This window comes from Rattus norvegicus, chromosome 16, assembly GCF_021556685.1.
Source record: "Rattus norvegicus strain SHRSP/BbbUtx chromosome 16, alternate assembly SHRSP_T2T, whole genome shotgun sequence".
In the NCBI taxonomy this organism is placed as follows: Eukaryota; Metazoa; Chordata; class Mammalia; order Rodentia; family Muridae; genus Rattus; species Rattus norvegicus.
Genome location: NC_141549.1, coordinates 58,750,075 through 58,774,000, shown reverse-complemented (window position 1 = coordinate 58,774,000; position 23,926 = coordinate 58,750,075). Strand labels below are relative to the sequence as shown.

Here is a 23,926-nt window from a genome sequence, read left to right as displayed (position 1 = left end):
CCTACTTTCCCATCTATTCCTCATCCATTTTTCTTCAGAAAAGGTCAGGGATGTCAATCAAACATAGTATATCATGTTACAATAAGATTAGGCACATCCCCTTGTATTCAGTCTGGATAAGCTGTCCCAGTGGGAGGAAAAGGGTTCCAAAAGCAGGCAAAAGAGTCAGAGACACAAATATTTTATATACATATGTAAATGTATATATATACATATATACATATATATGTATGTGTCTATGTCTATGTATGTGTATATGATGTATATATGTATGTTCTTTATTACATATAGATATAATAAATATATATTATACAAATATAATAATACAATAAATTAAATACATACATATATAATACTTTCAAAGAACAATGATATAGCATACAAATTCTTATTCCAAAAGGGAAGAATGAAGGCATATTAAGGAACAGCCAATCAATGCAAGACTAAAACTCAGCAGGGAAAGCACCAAATCCTTCATCTTCACATCTGGGATCAAGGGATCATAGTTGAATTATCTGCGTTCCAAAAGGTTTGGAGAGCCACCTCATCCCAGCCCTATCAGGTTTATCACACATGGTCTCTTTCCCCTCCTTACCTGAAGCTTTCTTCAGCAGGCATCCCATTGTCTTCTCAACTCCAATATCCACGAGTCTCCGCTGTAACTTAGCTTTTTCCTTCATAGCTTCATGCAGTGGCCTCTCAGGGCCTCTATGCAGGAAGTTTGACCCTGCCACACATTACCTGCTTCCACAGCTCTCTGAAACTGTGGTCCAAGATTCTATGCTTCTGTCAATCCTGCATCTTTCTGATCCGTAGAACTGCTACCACACAGCTGACACTGCCAAGTTTTGCTGCTAGCTTGGGATGGTTCCTGGTGCTCTTTAACCACATTTACACCACATTGAGTCTGCTTACCTTTGGTAAGCCCTCACACCCAACTCCTACACAATCACCAATTGATAACCACTTAAAAGTGAAGATTTAGTTTTCTCGAAGGGAACCAAACTGGGGAAACACTACTCTGAAGGGTAGACTGCATGACTAGACATAAGTAGATGGTCAACAGAAAATGAACTTAATGGTATCTTTGGGGGTTCCTTGACACATAATGTTGGGTCAGGCCATTATAAAACATTTAAAAGCATTATTCTGTATCTATCATCTATCTACGATCTATCAATCTGTCCATCCATCCATCTATTCACCCATATATGTATGTATGTGTATATATATATATTTCCACTTTTGTGTTTTTATGGGATTCTTGAGTGTGCAAACAAGTGGGTCTCTGAATCTATTATCTATTTCTTGTGCCATTTCTTGTTTTTCTTTTCTTTGTTTATTTTGTCCTATTCCAATGTTCCAGCTTTGTTTTATCTTACACTTTGTTTTCTATTATTATCCCTTAGAAGCTTGTTTGTTTTCAAATGAGAGTCAGAAAATGTAAGGATCGGTAGAGAGGTGGGGGAGAAACTGGGATGGGTAGACGAAGGCAAATCCATAATCAGGGAAAAAGGTACATTTTTAATAAAAGAAAGAAAACTATTAAAATCGCTTAGAAAAAAATGAAAGTGATTTATTTGGATATTAAGTTGGTTAGTATTAGAGATATGGTAGTTAAAATTTCCTAGCTAATGGCTTTCCAGAGACAGAGAGCCTTACCAGCAACATTTTGGATGGAAGCCCTCTCTTTTCAAACTTATTTGCATTTTCATCAGCTAGAACCTTCAGTGGGTGGGGCCTTGCACTCAGAGCGAGTTCCTGTTCTTGCTCTTCTGTGGTGTTAATCTCGTTAACTATTACAGACACTTTCAAATCTGTCTTCTCTGTAAGTTAAACACAATCTTCCCTCACCAAACTGTTCATTTTTCTTACCTTTCTGCTTAGCGTCTCCATCCTGATTCTAAATTCCATCAAGCTGACAATCAAGATGAACCCTCTCCAGGGTCTTTTAGGATTGCTTTTCTAGTTCTGTGGTGAAAGCATTAAAATGTTGTTGGGGAAAAAGCATGTCAAACTTTAGCAGGTAGTCAGTGTATTTCTTTCCTCCTATTGACCAAGTTTCTTGAGGACAAGAACCATAGTTCATATCATATTTGCAGTTTTAGGTCAGGGATTCTGGGAAAAACTCTATGTTTATCATTTAAAGACAACATCATATGGTAGTGGAACAAAAGCTTTAGGATTACACAGGCATGTAGTTTTTACGTTGGCCCAGGCAGTTTGTGAGAATTTAGGCAAGTGGCTTAAAAACCCTACATTTTTTTCTGTTTTGAAAACACTCATTAACTAATCTTGCTTTTATTCAAAAATTTCCATAAAGTGTATTTTGATCATATTATTTGGACGCACACAAGACTGCACAAGTTCAAACCAGATAAAATCTCAGCACTGAGGAGGCATAGTGGATGGAAGGGAAATCATAAAGGAAAAAGTCACCCTGCAAACAAACTGGTGGTGAGGATGAAGGGATTTTCTGTAGCCATGTTCCAGTACATGACTGCTGTATTTGATACATATTGGTGGAAGTTGTCTCCTGACTCTACTTACCCGACGGGGTGTCTGCCATTGGATGACTCAGTCCAGGTTGGCCCCGTCTGCCACTTTAACACATATATCAGTACTTCTTATCTTGTTTCCCTTGATAGCACACGCGTGGCAAGCTTACTTCTCTAATCTTGATGACATTGAATATGTTCATATTTGTAACACACATGTGAAGACTTCTGTGATTCTTTATCCTTAAGCAGTGTGCTTCTACATAACCTTGTGTCTCCAGATTTCATCACTTTTATACACTAGGGTGTACCCCCACTCATAATCATCATTCCCATCCTGGAAATTCTCTTGTTTGTCTTTACAGCACTGAGAACAATCTAGGAGAAGACACGCCATAATTATTTGTTGAAAGAAAGAAGAAACAAAGAGTCTAGCAGAACTCCTGGAACAGAGTGATTTTTTTCCATCATTCTTTTGTATCTTTCAAATTATCTTATTTTTTCAGTACCTTCCCTTTTCTTATTCTGGTTGCTATAGTTTTTGGTCATAAGTGATGTTATTATTGCTATCATCATCATCACCACCACCACATCATCATCATCATCACATCATCACATCATCACATCAGCAGCAGCAGCTACAGAAGCATCAACACTGTAATTAAAATCATCGCCTAATATCAGCTCCATAACAACATGCTATTGTTAGCAACAGTTAGGACCTGAATGGAATGAAAGCAGAAAAGACTGCAGGGACATTGGCAGCAATTCAGAGGAGTAGTAAATGCTCTGTTCTTCTTAGAGTGATCCACCCAGGGCATCAGTCTGCCTGTTTCTAATAGAAGTAGAAATGTCAAGGCCAGATCAGGTGGGCTCTGTGCGTGCTCTCCACAAGGCCAGTAAGTTTGACGAGTTACTTCCTTCTCGTACTTTGGTCCTTATTTTTCCATCATTTACTAAAATTAAAAAGTATTTATTTAAAAAAATGATAAACTGTATTCTAAAAAACTTGCAAATAAAAAGAACTATAGTTATTTTTAAATTAAAAATGCAACTTATTTTTAAAATTTTATAAAATTGTATCTCCTCCAGTCACGTTTTTTAAATCTATATGAGACAAGGTCTCTCATGCCCATCACCTTTCAATATAGGAATTAAACAAAGAAAATTTAGACAACGTTCTGAAAGTCACATCTAGCTACTCACTTAGGGCCCAGGGATGAGAATTTGTGTTTTGGGATTCCAGGTTAGCAGCTTTCCCACGGTTAATTTCCACAGTGGACACTTACTGGATGGAAAGCAGAAGTGAGTATAGAGGGAAGGACAGTGCGATCGTGCGTGGGTGTGACAGCATGTGTGTGCTGAGGTTCAAAGTGGACAGAGGCTCTCATTGCTCCTTGTTCTTTACACTGTCTTTCCTCATACTTAACTTCTTCTATGGCTCTGTGATTTTTCGAAGCCTGTTTCTCCCTGCTTTCTACTCTCCTAGTATCCACTTATCTCATCGCTACTCTTAAAAAACCATCTTTTTGACTCCTCCAAACCTGGGTACATTTATTATCACCATTTATTTTCTTATTCTCTTCTCCCTGCCTCACTCTGAAGGTTCAATAAACACATAAAAATATAAAATGTTGAATTTGAAGGGACATTAAAATATGTAATTTTGATTAATTTACACCATAGCTAGTTTTATATGGGCTATTTGATGTCCAATGAGCCTTTGAGAAGTCCTAAGGTTTTCCTTCTGAAATGGTAGCACTATATTTTTTTGAGCAAAACTAATTCAAACTCTTTAAGGCAACATTTTTTCCCTAAGAACTTTGTTTCTTATCTTAAAGAAGACACACATGCTGATCTTTTCAGCTGAAGAAATTTCAACAAGTGAGCTCTGAAAGTTGTTGAGCAGGGTATACCTGCAGTCTGTACAACATCCTGTCTTGAGCAGCACGGGAACAAGAGCTGGAGTACAGAGTAAATTGACTGGAGTCAAGATGGAGTCTGTGTTTTAGTTGCGTCTGGTTGGGATGGATAAGAGTGTTGAATAGATCAAGGATCACAGCCATGGGAAGTTGGTTGACCACGTAGGCAAAGATCAAGGCTGGTGCATCTGTGGAGCAGACTCCAGGAGCTAAGGGTCAGTGAGAATAAGGATTATTTATCTGTGGCATGATCGAGCCAGAGCATGAGACAAAACATAGTCAACTGCTATGGACAGTCTGAAGAAGTCCCGTATCCAACATCTATGATTAAAATGAAAACCTATTCTTATAACATTTCTGTTTTTCAAAGAAACCAAAATTCTTACTACACTTCCTGATAGTATGCCCCCAAATTTGCTATTTTACTACTTTCTTAGCTTCTTTAACTGGTATATTGTATGAGTAAGCATATGCTAATGTGAGCTATTATTGTATTTCCTGTGGTTGTAAGTCAGTGTCTAGGATGGCTTCCATCTCAAAGCTTTTGCGGATGGTCTGTACACATGGAAGGTGTTGAGGAAGTGGTGCTTTTAAGATGCATGCATTATTAGATTAGATAAATGACCTAATCTGTGTTGGTCTTGAACCACCTTGGTACTTTCTGTATTGTAGAAGAGAGAAAGTCCCAGCCTAAGTTCTTAGAGATCCTTCTCTTGGAGGCTGTGGACTCAGATTTACCAGATTGATTATATTCTTCTATCTAAAGCTGGGAAATCAGAAGTAAGAAGATGGTCATTGCAGCCAATTCCATGGGAGAAGATAGCATTTCCTCATAGCGGAGTCCCAGAGCCTTGGTACTACCTTCAGTGTGACTTAATGGCAATTCCTCTCTGACTCCTTACCTTTCTGCCCTACTAGGTGTCCAGTTCCTTAGGGGAGGTCTACATAATGTGACACGATATATAACACTGCATTTCACATATCACATTCCTTTGTGCTGGACAGGTTGTGTTTTCCGCTTTCCACAACTAAACTTAGAAAGTTTCACAGATGCTCATTTTAAGCCTGAAGAGAGATAAAGGGAAAGACAATCTTATCCGATTTAACGGGGATGAAAGAGCACAGCTATTACTTGTCCTATCTCACCTTTCTCTAGTCGGAAGTACTTCCCTAGGAGCGCTCATTTGTCAGGTTGGGCTGTGAACTTTCTTAGCTGGTATAAGGTCTTTAAAGCTTTTTCTGCGTCTGGTTGACAATAGGCAGGGGTTCTGGTTACCAATAGTGGCATTGGCAAGACTGATTCTATCATAATACCTGGGTATTATATAGTAAGTCACTTCAATGATGGACGATTAAAGGTCCAGGTGTTCTGAAGACATAATATCTGCTAATCTATGGTTGCTACATCTAGTACATTAGATTAATTTGTAGTATGGCAAAGGAGGAATTATTTAGGTTGTACCCGTGGTTTTTGTCTTTGTTGTGCCAGGAAGCATTTGTGAACGAATCCAAGTGACCATCAGGGAGCCATTTCCAATGCAATCACATTAGGGTTTCTTTATTACAAGCTCAGACTTAGGCTCTTCTCCAACCCAACCCTGACACTGCAGGACAAGAAGGAATGACCTTGAACCCTCAGGAGGACAAGGTTTTATAGGAAATGGGAGCAAGTGAGGGGGTATCCATTTGAGCAAGTATCCAATAGAATGACTATTGTAAGCCAACAGGCGGGCATTCTGAAGCAAGACCATGAACAATCACAAATGGTCTGAAAGTGTCTGAAACAATCAGACTAATCAAAGATTAACTGTTACTAGGAAGTAGCTAGGGAGTAACTCTGGGGTATGGGCCAAGGACAAACCATGGGGTCCTTCCTGGTACTTGGGTGCGGCTGAGGATCAGTGGCAGGTCAAGTCCTCAGGCCTTTCTCTCTCTCTCTCTCTCTCTCTCTCTCTCTCTCTTTTTCTTGGATGGAGGCCAGTCCCAAGATGGAGTAGATTTGGCTTCTCATCTTCATATTTTTGTAGGGCATCAACTTAGATCTTGAGAGTTTAGAAAGAGTTCTGCTAGCAGGCTAAATCTGTTGAGATCCAGGGTTGAAAATGTGTCCGAGGATAAAGTTGTTAAATGAAATTTGGGAGTTAATACCTGTGTGGAATTGAAATTGCCAGATGATGGAACAAGGTAAGTATAGCTGTGGATGACCTATGATGATCCACACCACCATTTTTCAGTGTACATCAGTTGTAGGCTTAGTAGTTCTCTTACAAACTAAGCAAAATGACATATCCCTACAATTATTTTTGAACATATTTTGGCCATTTAGCTTCTATCTCTCAATGGGCAAAATTTAAACTCAGTGGAGGTGATTTCCTCCAAATAACTTCATTATAACTGTTAGAAACTAACCAGTCACCCATGAGGGATGGGCAGGTCAAAAATAGAGAACGTAGTTGTGAAATTCCAGGAACGTCATCACAAATCACTAGCTATAGTGAACCTTATTGTTTGAGGGTGAAGGATGTCTATGTTTGTATAGAGAATTAGGTGGTTCTGAATTTCAGTCATTGTATCCTTCTGGGGTTTGAATATGGTTTGTCCTTTACAGTTTGGTTTTTGGGTTGATGTTTTGTGGTGATGGGACCTTTAAGAAATAGACCTAATAGAAGGTGATTTGGCCATAGGGTTTTAACCGTCATTAATGGATTGATATTATCTCTCAGGAATTCTAGAGAGTAATTAGTATCACGAGACTGATCATCACGAGTGAAGTTACGGCACATACTTCTGTGGCCGAGACCCTTTGTGCAGCATTGAAAAATGGACTCACAAACATTATACTGGGGCTGGGTGTCTGGGTGTCCAAGCTTGAATCTTTTTTTTAGGAATGATTTGATTACCACAGACTGCTGAAAAGCAACATGGGACCTCTATTTAGCAGGTCAGATGATTTTTAGTAGATGGAGGCCAGCCTGCAAAAGGAAGTACCAGGTAAACAATTGTGATGGTTAATCTTGACTGCCAATGGGTTTTAGAGTAACCATGAAAACAAATCCCAGGGCTTGTCTATTAGGGATTTTCCAGGTTAGGCTAATTGAGGTGAAAACAATTATCCCAAATGTGGATAGGACATTTTTATGGGCTTGACCGGAGACTAAATCAAAAAGAGAAAGCGAGGTAGTCACAAACCTTCATCACTTTCTGCTTCCGGAGAGGGGATGCAAAGTGACCTGCCACCTCTTGCTGCTGTGTCTGCCATGATGGACTGTGGACCGTAGAACTGTAGGGTGAAATAAACGGTTTGTTCCTTTGGTTGTTTTGCTATCAACAATGAGACTAGTAATGAATATGGCAGTAGAAGCAGGCTCTGGATGCCATGCCAGGGAGTGCCAAGCAATCTGTGCCCTACCATTTTCATTTTATTGAGCCGAATTGATTTTATTTTAGGCTCCTTCCCTTCTTCCTTGTCTGTGTTCCTTGCTCACTCTTTTATTATCTCCCTCTACTTTTTATTTTTTCAGGACAAAATTATGAGGAGTTGGAAAGATTAAATACTCTATAAGGTATGTTATAAAAGTCAGTACATTTCTATCTCTTTCTCCTCTTACCTAGAAGTGAATCCTTTAAACTTTTATCACCTTTTGTTTTTTTTTTTGGTGAGTGTAGGTATTTGTTACTATATGTTACTTTAAAATGGCAGGCAACACAGACAAATCCTGTTTCAAAAAAAATCTAGCAAGCATACTTTTATTGCTAATTTTTAAGTCATCTATTTTAGGCATTATCATTTTTCTAAACACACTTGGCTTATTTATTATTATTTCACTTTCAAATCTCATCTTGGGTATTATGTACATACTTTTATTATTCTTAGAACACTTTGCAGGCATATATAATGCGCATGTGTCATATCCATCCTAGTCCCCCAGTCCATCCCTTCACACTCCCTTTCCAGTATACTTTACTTCCAGCTTCAAGTCTTCTTGTTTTATGATTTAAAATAACCCATGGAACCCAATAATGGTGCTCATATGTGTATGGCTGCGGGGTCATCCACTGGGGCATGGGCAACCTGCCAATAGCCACTCCTCAAAGAAAAGTGGCTCTCTATCCCCTGGCAGTAATCAGCGTTCGGCATTATTTATAGGATTAAAGATTCTCTCTCTTAGTTTCCTCTACCCCTCAGAAGCATTCTCCCCACCATGTTATGCTTTTAGTTAGATCAGTATTCACTGTTTTCATTACCGTGACTTATGTAACTGCCATCTAGTGCTAAGCCTGTGGCATATTGCGATTGTTTTTTGTCCTACATGATTTGTCTTTTTTAGAATAATAACTTTTATTAGCTATTCACTACTATGTAGTTTTGCCACCAGTTCTAATCTAAACTCTCTGGAGTTCAGAGACCTTCTTCTTGAGTAACTTTGTTTTCTAGAACGTTTTTATATTTGATCTCACTCTGACTTTATGTTCACATTTCTTACTTTAAATATCTGCCAATATTTCTTGTATCCAGGAGGCGAGGTACGAGATTCCTAAAACAAACTGTTAACTGGAGCAGCTGAACTGGTGAGTTCAGATTCAAACAAGAGACTCTGCTCAATACATAAGGTAAAGAGTGATCAACACCAGACATCATCCCTGTGTATGAACTCATACATAGGTGCCCCAATATACAGATCTCTCTCTGTCTCTCTGTCTCTCTCTGTTCTGTCTATCTGTGTCTCTCTGTCTCTCTTTGTTCTCTCTGTCTATCTCTTTCTCTCTGTCTCTCTCTGTTCTCTCTATCTGTCTCTGTCTCTGTCTCTCTGTCTCTGTCTTTCTGTCTCCCTCTCTCTCTCTATCACACACACACACACACACACACACACACACACACACACACACACACACAGAGAGAGAGAGAGAGACACGCACACAGGGTTTGTTGGAAGCCACGGGGTTCTGATTTGAGGTCTTGTATAGAGTGATATGATTGAGCCAATGCATTGGGAAAACCTTGACATCAGTAACATCCATCAGCTCTTGTTGGGGGCAAATCAGAGTGCTTGGAGAAAAGCCCTCCGATCTTCTGAAGAGGTGAAGGTCCATGATGGAGGAACTCAGGGGAGAAGATTACCAGTCTTAGAACTCAGTATTCAAAGTTTTATTTCCTGCTGTGCTTTTCACCATGGCCTTCTACTCTTCCTTGTTGAGGAAGGCTCCATAAACATTGCACTCAATAACTTCACAAGAACAAATCTTCATTTCCTTCTAGAACACTTGTCTGGAAACTCACTTGTTTTTTGAATAGACTTCTGGCACCCTTTGACTTGTATCTCGTTTCCCAGCAGAGCCTTTAAGGTCCTTTAGTTTAGGGTTGGAGAGATGGCTTAGCAGTTGAATACTGACTGATCTTCTAGAAGTCCTGAGTTCAATTCCCGGCAATACTTACAATAAATAAAAATCTAAAACAGAAAAAAGTTTTTTTCTTTTTTTTTTTAGCTTAGATCATATTGGTTTTTAGCTTTCCTTAGAATTGGCTGCAGAATTGACATTTTTCTTTGCTTGATCAAGTCAGTTTACACAAGCAATGGTTACCTATCTTTGCCTTCTTTCTCTCATTTTTGTAGGTCTAGTCCCTAAAACTTCCCTATGATGCTTTAGAAGACTCACATGAAGCGTGAACTCAGTTGTAGAAGTGTTAGTCTTCTTCCTAAGAGAACTTCTCAGGCTTGAAAGGGGGAGGGCTACTCCTTCCTGTAGTTTGTAGGTTTTATATAGATAAATTGGTCATTGTCTCAGGGCTACTGAAGAATTAGGCTCTCTGAAATGCATTTTACTTTCCAGGGATAGGACAAAGAATTCAATACCAAGGCACATGTTCTGCACTGTGGCCCTAGTGCAATGCACATGTCTTTTCTTTGACTGTATTCCAATCTAGTCACTCCCCTGTCACTATCTCAGTGAGTCTGCAGCTCTAAGAGGCCCACAGGGTACATTTCCTGGGCATGAGACTTCCAAAACATTTCTTCTGTTCTATCATGTATGTCTGCATTTAGTAGTCCTCTTCAGATAGGAGGCTACACTGCTAATAGAATTCAGCAACTAATAATGACCCAACAAATTATAACTTATGACCTTTTTGCTCCCAGGAAGTAATTGTTTTTATGACTTTTGTGGTCCAAGGAGTGAGAAAGGTACAAAACTTAGAAGTTATTATTAGTTGGGAGATTTACTTTGTTTATATAAAGCTACTCTAAGTACAACATCTTTGTGACTTTGTTCCTGGAGCAAACTGACACGTTGCTGAAGGTGAAGTAGGGTTACGCCTCTAAGTACAGCGATTTTGTGGCCAAAAGAGAAAATGCCGCCTCAAAAGTCGTCTCCACAGGGTTTCGATGTGCTGATACTCCAATCTTGCAGAAATTGACTGGATTTCACGGAATTTGAAGTCAATTGTAAGATGGTCTGCTGGAATCATTTCATGAATTCCAAGCATTCAGAGCAAAGTGTTTGCTCAGGCACGCTGATTGAGGGATTGAAGGCAGCGAGAGAGCTAGGCTATGCTTGGTTATGTGCTGCCACATACCAGTGTGGAGGAGAAGCAGAGTTTGCTGTTGAAAGCCACCGTGGAAAGCAGATACATTTGTTGTGAAGTGCTGGGTGGTGAACACTATCCCCTTAGAAATAAAATTGTTCTTGCCTCAATGGACTGGGAAGATCACCTCAGCCGTTCTTATTGCTGCAGAGCCCAGTTGCCATCTTTATTTTTAATTTCAAAAGAGTAAATATTTAAACAGTCAAGACAGGACTTACTGCCAGTTTCCTTCTGCAGACCCAGGACTGGGAGTTTAAAAAGAAACTGAAACAGAATTCACACACGAAGAAAGAATAGTGTCAGAATCACGTGTAATCCTTTAAAATTAAGGACATCAGACCTCCTGATTTACAGTTTGCCAGAATGAGTACACTTTTCTCTAGAAAGCTGTTTTAAGATTAAAAAAATATGAATTTTTCTAAGTCCCGTGATTAGAGCACAATACTTATTTATGGCCCCCCCAGGCACCACCCAATAAAAGTAGGGAAAGCCTTTGGTCCTTTGAGTAGTTCACAGTTTTATTGCCCAAGTTATTTTGTAGATTTTATGCTTAAAGCAAGGTCAGTGTATTGCACTGTATAAATTATTCTAAGTAATTGCTCAGTTATTTTATAGCTTAGTCACAGGATTTTTTCATTATTAAATGTAGCTTTTCCCTTAAAGTTAGGATGAGAAGGGCATCATAAATCACCGAGCAGCTTGCCATTGGGGCTTTAGCTTTACCTGTGATAAGAGTTTAATAACAACCTGGCCCAGACACCAGCTCCCTCTCAATTACCTTTCCACCTGGGCCTTACTTCACACTGTTTATTAAAAACTCCCCTTGTAGTTTTAAAATGGAGTGTTTCAGATTAATGGCCCCCATGGAGTTTAACTTCATTGCACTTCATTAAAGCAAGATTGTACAAAAGGTTACTTCAATTAAATCCAGAATGCGACCTTAAATCTGTATAGATTTTTTTCCCCCAGAAAACGTGATAAAATTACTCTGTCAATCCTTTGAGATTAACAAGGCAACATCCTCTTGAGTTACTGAAGTAACCTTATATGCCTGGTCTGAATTTTCTTATGGCTTCAGGTTTGGATTTTGTAGAATTAAGAGGCAATGCCTGGAAAGACTCTGGAGTTGTGTGTGGATGGAGCAAATTAGTAGAGAACAGACCCACCACAAGGGGCTAGACAGTTTACAAAATATTTTGTTTCACTCTAGTGGATGTTCTAAATTTGGTTATTTTAGTTAAAAAACTTTGTTTCCCATGTAATGGGAATTTTTCATAAAATATACATTTCTAAGTAGAACAGTTTGTGTCTTCTAGCAAAAAGCAATGTAAAGTTTCCAGAGAAATCTCATTGTTGGATCCTCCAATCTGTAAAACATAGCTTGTGGCAGTTAACCAGTTTCCACTGGAAATTCTTGATAATTGGTCACATTAATTACCCATCATACACCACAACAATGTGGCCTCATTATCTTGAGGCAATGTGTAAATTGGTGCTCATTAACACCATAACTCAGTTGCTTAATTCTATCCTTTGCTGTTTTCAAACAGTTCAGTGAAACAGCTCCAATCCGTTTTCTTCTCTTTTTGTTTGTCTGTTTTGTTTTGGATGGGTGGAATATTTAAATTGTTTGATCTCTCAAACAAAATACAGACCTTGATAGAACTTTCTTTTTTTTTTTTGGTTCTTTTTTTCGGAGCTGGGGACCGAACCCAGGGCCTTGCGCTTTTGATAGAACTTTCTTAATGCTTAAAAAATGCTATTGGGTTTTTGTTCTTAAACAGAACCCAGGTTGATTGATAAGGCTTTGTGGAACCTTTGCAAATCATTCCTCCTTGGATGTCAGTCATGTGGTATGACTTTCCATGTTTGAGTTTATGTCTTTGGTTTTCTGATTTTTAAAAACGTTCCCTTTGCCTTTTACCTAATTTGTTTTGACTTTCAGAATGAAAGTGTCAGATAGAAGAATGAAAGTGTCAGATAGTAAAGAATATAAAGTCATCTAAACATTTTCTCCCCAGAGTTTAAAAAGTGAACTTTTTTGCTCATGGGAGGTATGTTCTGGACCATTCAAATCTGGTCTGGGCAGACGATTTGGGTAAATGTGTTGAGCACATGAGTAGGCATGTATTTAAATGTTTCCCTTGACAATAGTCTACATGCTTGTACATAGAATCTGTATCATGTAGAGAGAAGAAATGATATGTCTGAAGGAGAGTGACATAAAGTCCTTCCTACTGGACAGAGTCACATGCTGTCTAAGTCCCTTATCTTGTGATGGCATTGAACACTATTTACAAACAATATTGAGTAGAAGAGGGATGAGGCATCAACTGATTATTGACAGTTAGCAATTCAAGTCATTAAAACGTTGGATTATGTACTTTGACCCTCAAAGAATTTTGATTTCAAAGAACAGAGATCATGTTCATATTGGAAACTCTTACCAGCATGGCCTTCATGAGGAAAACTCAGGTGCAGGTTTTCCAGACAACAATATATAAATTTGTGTTTTTGGAGTGTCCATATGTCTCTGGGGCTTGTGGATTTCTGTAAGTTTTCCATAGCTGAACGAAGAAGAAAGACACAAGCATATTTCAACAGAAAATATAAATCTATGAAAGAATTCAAGGAGACAGTGAAGGTTACTATCTTGTAAAACAATGGTTTTTAACCCTCCTAATGTTGTGACCCTTTAATACAATTCCTCATGTTGGGGTGACCCCCCAAGATAAAATTATTTTCATGCTACTTCATAACTTTAATTTTGCTACTATTATGAAATGTAATGTAAATATCTGTGTTTTCTGATGATCTTAAGTGACCTCTGTAAAAGGATCACTCAGGCCCAAAAGAAGTCATGACCCAGAGGTTGAGAACCATTGCCATAGAATGTCAAGCAATTTTGGAATATAGACCATTTCATTTAGATTGAGTACTGTAGAAAGTTGTCACTGACTTATGTTCCTAGACGATGTAACATAAATATTTGTGCTAAAGATATGTGTGCCTAGTTTCTCTTGATAGGCAAGCTATGGAAAGCAATAAAAATAACAAAAATAGATATTTGACATGCCAAAGAAATTGATAAAAATTAAAAATAGCATAGGACAAACTTGACTTGAATTGTGGTTATCCTAGCGAAGTACTGGCATTCCTAGTAGATACTTCATATATATTGTTTAATAACAAGTGAGAGGTGAGTTGATCTCTAGGAAACGAAGTGAGAACCATTCATAATACTAACTGACATTGTGAGTTGGGCGCACCTACGATGTGAGTTTTCAGTCCTTAGTTCTTTCTCAACCTATTAAATACATCTGCTACATGATTAAAAAAATATCATTTTCCATTTTGATGTAAGTCAGAGAAAGTGTGTGATGGCTGTCTGCATTTGAGGTTGTGGTGGTAGTAGGGAAGTCAGGACCATGGATAGGTCCTTGAATGCCCGGGTCTAAAATACAGAATACTTTCTTTCAGGTAATCATCTTTTGTTTACATTGCAGCTTTACTGAGTGGCCTTTCCCCCAGAGAGAATTCTCTGCGTTGGTCACTGACGATCTCTGAATATGGATACAGATTTTTATCGATGAGTTGTCAATAATAGTTGTCAACTCTGGATAGTTTAAGTAGATAATTCAGAGGGACATCCATTAGAATTACACTGAGAAGACTCCGTCCCAGTCCTAGAGAATCATAAGAGGGAAGTAAGGGAAATTTGGTAGCTGGCCACATAGTCTTTGACACAGTAACCATGACAATGCCAGACACTAACTTCTATGACTTCACCTTATTTCCACCCTAGATCTGGTCCAAATGCTGGCTGACCAAGTCTATGTTACTTGTGTCCGCCCTAACTTACGGGGAGGAGTGGAGAGATCACATATCTATTCTTTCTTTGGCTTCTATTACATCCTAATCTACACAGGTTGGTATTTTAAAATAGAAAAACTTAATCTTTGCCCTAATCTTCCTGGAAGGTTAGGAGTCTTCTAAAATGGCCTGGATATTTGTTTTTTCTCGTGCACCCTTTATGTTTTGAAGGCTGTGGTAGAAGTTCATGGAATTTGGCAGATGTCCAATGGCGACATGCTGATGTCAGCGCTTTTCTTTCTGATCCAGGTTTAACTTAAATTTCTTATTATTATTTACTTTTATGCCACTTTAGAAAACCACCTTATCAACATGTTCTCATAACATTTAAAAACACATCCGATATTCCTGTTATATTCCTTCTGCTTATCCTGATAATCATACATGCAGAAATGGGAGTTAAGACTAGCTCCCGGTAGTTAGCTCATGAAAGGAATTAAAGTGCAGATACTCAAATCATATAGAAAAAGGATTCCTGGAAAAAATATGGATGGAATATATCTGAAAGAGTGTGTTTGGATGGTGAATCAACAAAGTGCTATTAATAAAGTTTCAGAAGACAGAACAAAATATAAGCTTACATTTCTAATTTGTTTTGATTATTTATTGTGAGTCTAGTATTTATTCAGTGTGTTTTCTTTTAGGATAAAGTCCCAAGTACACACAGACTAGTGAAATAAAAATAACAAGATGGAGAGAATCTGGATTAACAACCACAACAAACCAATAATATGCACTAGATTTAGTACCGTTATAGCATTAAGTTCTGGCTTAATTCTGAGCATACATCTGAACTCTGTATTTTGAGAACATTCCCACAGGAATATACATATAATGAGACCCACACTGGCTTTAAGATAGAAGTTATAAAGTTACTTCTCATGATAATAACTAAAAGATCAACGGGTAGGGATGTAGGTGTTAAAATTAAATTTTGTTACCTCTAAGTTAAGAACGCTTGTTAATAGAATCTTGATGTGAAACGCTATAATTTAGCATGAAGTCAAAATTTTCTGGGCTGACCTTAATGGCTTCAGAGAGGCCTGAAACACAGCTCTTGCTCTTGCTGTAGTTTTCTACATGGAGGTCTTCATGAATGCATGCTGTCTTCTAAAAGCCTACGCAGACACAAAACTCCTCCTTCCTAAGTTCTCTGGTACTGGATTTTGAAATCCTATCATGTGGATTATTAAAATATCCATACAATTTCATGCATTATACATAAATATGTTGATGTTAGATGATACAATAAGTTAATATATGATAAAGATATGTAAGAATATAAGATAAAGTTTTCACAATTCTACCATCTTTCCCCTGCAGAGTTCAGTATGAATGATGTTGAAAGTAGAGTGTTGTATCGCACTATTGAAATTCCCGAATCCAGACAAAGGCCTTTCCTCTTGTTCTGTGTGCAATGATGTGATAGTGGAACTTGGGTATTTCGCATAGATAATTTTTTCCAGATAAATTAAAGTTACCTTTCAATAACCATAACATTTAAAAATTTTAACTAGTTGAGATGCAAAGCATTATGTACTGACTAGCTCCTGGATTTAGAAATAATAGAACTGAAAAAAAAAAGACTGATTAAGCACATATTTCTACCACATAACATTTCCTTCCTTTTAAATAAAAGATCTTGGATATAATTTAATATTTCTGAAATAATTCTTGTGAACATATTTGTGAGCACTGTTATTGGGCCATACTGAGAGAGGAAATGTACAAAGAGAAGAATATAGACTATGGGCATAGCTCACAGTTTTAAGTTTATGTATATGAATGTTTTCCTGTATGTATATGTGTACACCGTGTGAATGCTTGGTCATGCTCCCTCTGATACTTAGGGAAATAATTCCTTGCTTCTTCCTTAGTTTTTTCTTAGATTGCTGGAAATTCCTGGTCTGGTTGGCTTTTAAATAGCTTTTTTTGAATGATCCATTTTCCCATTGTGTTCTCTCTCTCTCTCTCTCTCTCTCTCTCTCTCTGTGTGTGTGTGTGTGTGTGTGTGTGTACATACCCCTTCTTTATCTACAAACCTCACAGAAATCAATGACAAAAGAGAAATAAAGTTTATGTATATGTATGTACTGTATGATTGCCTGACGTGGGTTTCTTAGTTTATTCATATTTAAAGTTATGAATATGAGCAGGAAAGATGCTAGCTTGTTTCTCACCATCTTCACAGGGGCAGCTTATCAAAAACCACTGAGATCTGCTCAAATGGACTTCCTGTGAGGCAAAAGGAATACAACTGCCCACAGTCATCACCCCAGAAATAAAGACATTGGTAAGAAGCATTGCTTTGTTTGACAGATGTTGAAGAAAAGTAACCCAATAGCCTGGTTCTTGCTTCTGCGACCCAGTGACCAGTAAAATGGAGCTGGGTTCGTTGATCTGCCATTTTCTCCTCTTGTTAAGGAATGAGTGAAGACCCCCGTAGAGAACCAGAGGGCTCCCTCTCGTGGTTCTCACTCCTTTTCCTCTGTACACTTCCCCTGGCAGTAGATGTTCTCTCATCTGAGATGGATGATGGGGAGGAAAATGATGTCTGGGTGTGGAGAAAAGGACTGTCTTGTTTTTATAGCTCCAGAGGGTCATGTTTACAGTCCCTTTTCTTTAATGCTAATCTATTTGCTAGTGCTAATTTCTAACATCTCTTTAGCAGCATGTTTTCTGTTCGGTGTAATCCAAGGACGATTGTGCTCTTGCTAAATCTCAAAGGTAGCTCTGTGGGTCCAGTTAGGCTTTCAGGAGCCCCCTTTTAAAAACCGTGTATCCATTCTGCTGGCTTTTAGTTTCATGAGGCACAGTTTCTGAGAGGTTGACTGACAGATGAAGTAGCACCTCCCTTCTCTCTCCTCGCTTTGTCTTTCTCACTCATTCTGTATATAGTGAGCATTATGTATTACTTACCTTAGATTTGGAAACGAGAACACAAAACTGCTCGCTGATAAACAAAATACGAACCGACAACTATTTCCCCCTGCAGCTGAAGGCCAGCTACTGTTAAACAAAACAAAATAAGGTTTGAAATGACCCCAGGAAATCTGAGATGGAAGAAGTCACCGAGGAGATGAGAGCTTCGTGTGGCTAATGGTGATTGTAGGACCTCTGGCATTTCTGAAGAAAAGGACCAAGTTCCCAGTTGAATGATGACAGCCAGGATGAAGATCGTGCGGCAGTTTCTAAGCACTCCTGCTCCAACAGCAGTCCTCTTTGCTCGCTCTTGGCTGTGACAATATTGCTAGTGAAGTTCTTAGGTGAAAAGACCAATACAAGAGATGCTCCAGTGTAGCTGCCAGTGCTGGGAGGCAGGAGTGGGTGGCTGGCTGGGTGGGAGAACACCCTCATAGAAACAGGGGGAGGGAGGATGGGATAGGGGGTTTCCAGAGGGGCAACTGGAAAGGGGATAACATTTGAAATGTAAATAAAGAAAATATCCAATAAAAGAGTGATGTTATAGCCAACCTATATTTGTTAACTTTCCAAATTTAGTTCACCAGCTTCATGGGATTGGAACATGGAAAGGCCACTTAACACTGAGGTATCTCTCCACATGTTCTGCTTTCATCTATTTGGTTTTCTTCCACAGCGTTGAGTTTTAGGAACAAGCATCTGATGAGTCAAGATGTGCCACGTGACGGAAGCACCCAAAGGATGTTCTTAGGGGCGAATTTTATTTTCATTGTTCGGAGAGCAACATCATTCTATCTGTCCAACATCTGTTTAACCCAGAATTAAGATTTACAGTAAGAGTTCAACAGTGAGAACAGAAAAGAAAGAGTGACCAATTTTCTCAGGAATTTTTGTAGCTATAAGACAATTTTCCAGTAATTCTTTTTTCCCTTGTATTAAAAATTCTAAACATGCTAGGAGTAATATCAGGGTTAGCAATCAAGCAGGCCATCTGTTATGAGGAAGTGTCACCGAATTATTATTCAGGAACCTGATTTGAGGGAGTGTCAAGGGCTATTTTAGAGGAAGGGTTTTTATTTTTGTAAAGAAATGCAGATCATATAATTTTGTCCCTGGATAAATGTAACAAGTACAGAGAGAATAGGTATTATCAGTCTCAAATCATTTTAGAGTACATGAGCATTTATGACATAGGACTTCTTCATATTCTCCAGGAAAGTGAAACACTGAACAGACAGAAAAGTAGCTGAGTCTAGAGGAAGGTTTTGACACTCATGCAGTCCTGACGATCACATGATCCCATGTCCCGTTTCTCTCAAGTCTTTTCTTTTCACAGGCCTTAGCCAGAAACGCCTTAAGCTTTTCTCTTTAAATGCTGCTAAAAGATAGAACTCTGGTTTCGGCCTGCTTGTTCCTGTCTACTGTAGAGCTAAATAAAAATTGTCATATACGCTGCTGTATGCAGTGATCTTTAGAGGGGAAAAGAGCTATACCTGGACTCTTACCAAAGCATAAATAATTTTCCATTTAAAATTTTTGCCACTATTTTTTTGTCTTCCAGAGAAAAGTCAAAACTCTAGTTAGCTACCCACAGCTTTCTGTGTCCTGACTCCTGACAGCACACACTACACTAAAGTTCTTTTTTTTCCCTTAGCAGCAAATAACAGATGTAGTTAATGCAGTGACTTTAACTTACTCCTAAAAGTAGTTGACACAGTGACCTCAATTGACTACTAACAGTGGGTCTGTTCTTGTAATCGGGTACATGTTCTCAAAGTCAGTGCCACAATAGAAACTATTTTTCTACACATTGATGGGTTTTTGAGCAGGGATTCACGAATGCTTTTGCTTTTGTGGTTAAACATAACAAAGGAGTCTTAAGAGCTTTTGTTTGTGATGGTTGTATTACCCACATTTGCAATAGTCATAATTAAACTGGGAAATTAAAAAAAATAGAGCCAAACATTGTTTATGCCTATAATCTCGGATTTTGGGAGGCTGAGGCAAAAGGATTTCCTAGAGTTTGAAGCTTGCCTGTATTACATAGTGAGTTCAGGCTAGACTGGATTAGAGAGTGAGACCCTGATCCAAAACACAGAAAAACAATAACAAAAGAAACAGAATGGAAAGTTAAACATACTTGTTAATTCAACGGAAAAAGGATACAAAACCAAACATTTAACATATATTTGAATATATAAATATATATTTAAAATAACTATATTTAGTGATAAACTAGAGATCCCTTTATATACTGGCAAATCTTTTGATTTCCTGATTAAAAAATGACAGCTAACCGCAAATCCTCATGAGAGGTTATCCCAGATCAACTAAACCTGCTCCAGATAGAACTACCCAGATGAAGTCACATCAAATGGCAAAACTACAAGATTTTGAGCTAAATAAGACCTGCTGGGTAAGCTACTGTGTATGTCAATGTTCTTTAAAGGGAAAAAGAAAGCCAACAGGAAATATATGGAACACCATGGCTAGTGAATATTACTGAGGGACACCTGCTTTACAGATGCCGCACGGATTTAATATTAGCCTCTTTCCTCAATTCCTTCATGAGACCTTAAGACTGGCATTTGACTCAAATACCTGGGTTGATGGCCCAGCCAAAGAAACCTAACATTAACTCCTCAAGCCACCAACTTTGGGATGGTTAATTAAGGAACCAAAACCTGATAATTTTAGTAAACATAATTCCTTTTGGCTTCTAACTCTATAGACAAACGGATTTCAAAAAGTATTCAGCGTCAAACTTCAAAGTTTACTAATTCCAAAAGCCACAATCATCTTACGTCTTTATCAAATTTTAGGCTCTTGAAATAAATTAATATAAACCAGGGTTGATGAGTCACACTTGTAATCTCAGCACTCGGGAGACTGAGGCAGAGTTCAAAGTGTTTGAGCGAAGCTTCTCTCTTTTGTGTGTGGCTGGATGCTGCACCAGAGTGAATCAAGGCAAATTGTCGTCTTCCTGAAAGAAAGCTTTGGCTGTTGTATAGAAAACGCTTTTGATGTCCTTCCATTGCTCGTCCAGCAAGTGTTAATTGAACTCCTTGCCTGTGACACTGGACCTTGTGTTACAAACTCCCTCTCAGCCCTCGTGTCTACTCTGCAGGCACAAAATTGAACAAAATTGTCTTTTCCCTCTAGGAGTTGATTTTTTTTTCGTAAAGCAATGTGTTGTTCTTTTTTTTTTTTAAATTCAAAAGATTCTTTTAAAAGTCTCTGCCGTGTGTGTCTGAGGACTTTCGCTGGGATAATACACACTGGCTAGTCTCACAGAAGAACTGGCCCCCCGCTCTTTTGCTTCCATCCCCCAAAGCAGCCTTGTACTGAACTGGTCCAGCCCAGTCTCTAGCAGCTCCTTGTTTCTTCATTTTGTTCACAGATCTCTTGAGGCATGGATTATAAGCAGTGTGTTGTTTGTGTTCCTGCTTTTTGGCAACAGATAAAGGCTGTTTAAAACACGCCAATGGGGTATTTCCTCTACCCCTAATAATAAAAAGGTAGAAGAAAGTGCTGCTCCCTAGAGATCCATGCATCACTAACTCTTGGCTTGGACTCTTCTTCAGCCATGGAACCAAGGAGTGCGCCTTTCTCCTCACAGAATTCTCATTGTAAACATTCCAGATGCTTCGGTATGGTGGAGGGTAAGGCTTGATTTAGAAGGTACACGTAAATATAGTAAGTGCCATGTTTAGGAGCCTCAAGGCATGCTCATGCCCAGAGTACTTTGTACCCATTAAGTTAATTGTTACACAATCATATGAGTTAGGTATTAGATCAAAGAAATTGAGGCAAACTGATTTGCTGAACCAGAATATTTGTTTTGGATATGAGGCAGTAGCAGGCTAGGGATGAAGATCGAAGTCTGGGTCACTCAATTGTGTAGCCTGACAAGATTTGTACCATTGTAGCTCAGTGGTCAAGAGTGTCAACTTCAGACCAAAATTGATTCGGATCAGTTCTCTGTTCCTGTAGTTCCTAGAAGTTACTCCCTTTCTCCATGTCCCAACTTCCTTTTAAAAGTGGATGTGTTACTGTTTCCCCCATTTCTGGTGTCTCTTCAGGATTAAATGAGTAATTAGTAATTGTATATCACCACACATTTACTACATGCTTGTTCGATGTTAGTTATTTCTCTTGTGGAAGTGTATGATGTAGTTACATCAAAATGTCAGGACTCTAATTTTCTTTACAAGTAACTCAATGATCTTATGTTTAGTTGCTGCATGATGTCAGAAGGCAAAAAAAATCAATTGGTGGGGGTCTGGGGTGGGTAGGGGTAGTGGTAAAGGGTAGGGGGATGGAATAAAGCCAGTGACCAATTCAGTCCAAATGTTAGTCATGGTTGCCCAATGGCATCCTGAAGGCAGAAGCAGCCACTTTTGCCATGGGGCATTTGAAAGGTCTTTCAGGTGGCTGTGTCAACAGAGTGACTGTTAACTCTGAATTTCAAGACGACAAGGAAGGTGTAACAGATGGGAAATCAAACCATGTTCAGAGCAGCTGTGTGTTGCACCCTTATCACCCTCATGGATAGGGAGCACAGTGGAAGGACTTGGAGGAAGTTCAGGGACTGTACTTTCCAGGATGCCATGGGGACTGTAAGCACCTCAGGGAAATCATCAGTAGTTCAATAATTGTTTCCTTGTTTAGTGAATTAAAGTTCCTCATTATTTGTCACCCAAAGACATCTCACAGTACTCTCTATGTGACTGCATTTGATATTACAGAATTGAACCACGGTCCTAATTTTTTTGAAAGTATATCACATAATTATAAATATTCTATAGTATTAAATACTTGTACTTCCATAAGACTGTCATAATTTTAACATCAAATTGATTGATTTGTAGAAAAGTGAGATTTTTTTTGCTTTAATGTACTTGCATGGATTAAGGAAATGTAGGGTGAAGTGAAAATTTGATTATTTGTATCAATGTCAAGAATAATGCTGTTTGATACATCTTTAGTTTGGCTTTTGAAAAGTTTGTTTATGTAGGATATAATGAATCCCAAAATTATATTCACTAGAAAGATATCTCTGACAATTTCAGGTCATAACAAGAATAATAATATTATCAGAAATTGAATAATAATGTAAAGATTAATTGCAATTATATGTGCAAAAACAGGATCGTGTCCCATTTGATCAGAATGGAACCTAAGAAATGGTTTATTTTATTATATTTACTTTTGTTGTATATGTATGTGGAGCGTGTCAGTGTATGTGTCAGTGTGTGTGTGTGTGTGTGTGTGTGTGTGTGTGTGTGTGTTTGTGTGTGTATGTGCATTTTTTGTGTATAGGAGATAAGTAGAAGGGGATGTTGAGTGTGCTGCGGTATTACTGTCTACCTTATTCTTTGAGACAGGAACTCGCTGAGCTATGCTATTGGCCAGAAAACCCATGTCACTCTTTTGTCTCCATTCTTGAGTGCTAGGGGTGCAGGTATGTGTGGCTATGTCTGGCCTTTTACATCAGTTTTGGGAATCCAAACTCAGCTTCACAGCAAATGCTCTTACTCAGAAAGCCATCTCGCAGTTCTAAAATGTTGCATTTGAAGACTGATAACCTGTAAAAACCCAGCATATAAAGCTCTAACATACATCTCAGAAGTTGAGTGCCTTGGGACACTATTCCACAGTTCTCAGAAAAATGTTTAACCTGCTTTGAGGTAAAGACCAATGTTTGAAATGATAAATGAAATGATTTTTTTTCTACTTATGAATAAAAGGTTTGGATTTGGTTGCTGTAGTTGAAATGATGGTGAAGTTGTTATCCAAAGCCATACCTACCTTGTTCTCAGCCCCTGACTGGTTCAGTGAAGTAGATCATACAACACAGGTCCTTTCCACCTGCCCAGACACAGCCAAGCCCTTTATTTATCACCATCATAACAAACTGACCTATCTATCTTGTCTCTAGGGTAGTTTGAGAGTTCAAGTCCATTGTAGTACTTGCAAAATGTTTGTTAGGATGGCTGACGTGTGCTAACAGGTGCATAAATTATGCTGTCAAGTTAATGGTCTGTACCTGAGGTGATTAGGTAGAGGTCATGTAACAGGTGTGGTCTGTCATTAGAATGAGTGTTTTATGCTTTTGTGCATAGCACCTG

General features: G+C 38.5%; 1 protein-coding gene; it reads right to left on the bottom strand.

The window, feature by feature from the left end:
- The window catches only part of Erich1 (glutamate-rich 1), a gene marked incomplete at its 5' end in the record, with an annotated part of 52,793,804 nt that overhangs the window by 24,890,363 nt on the left and 27,879,515 nt on the right, over positions 1 to 23,926 (bottom strand).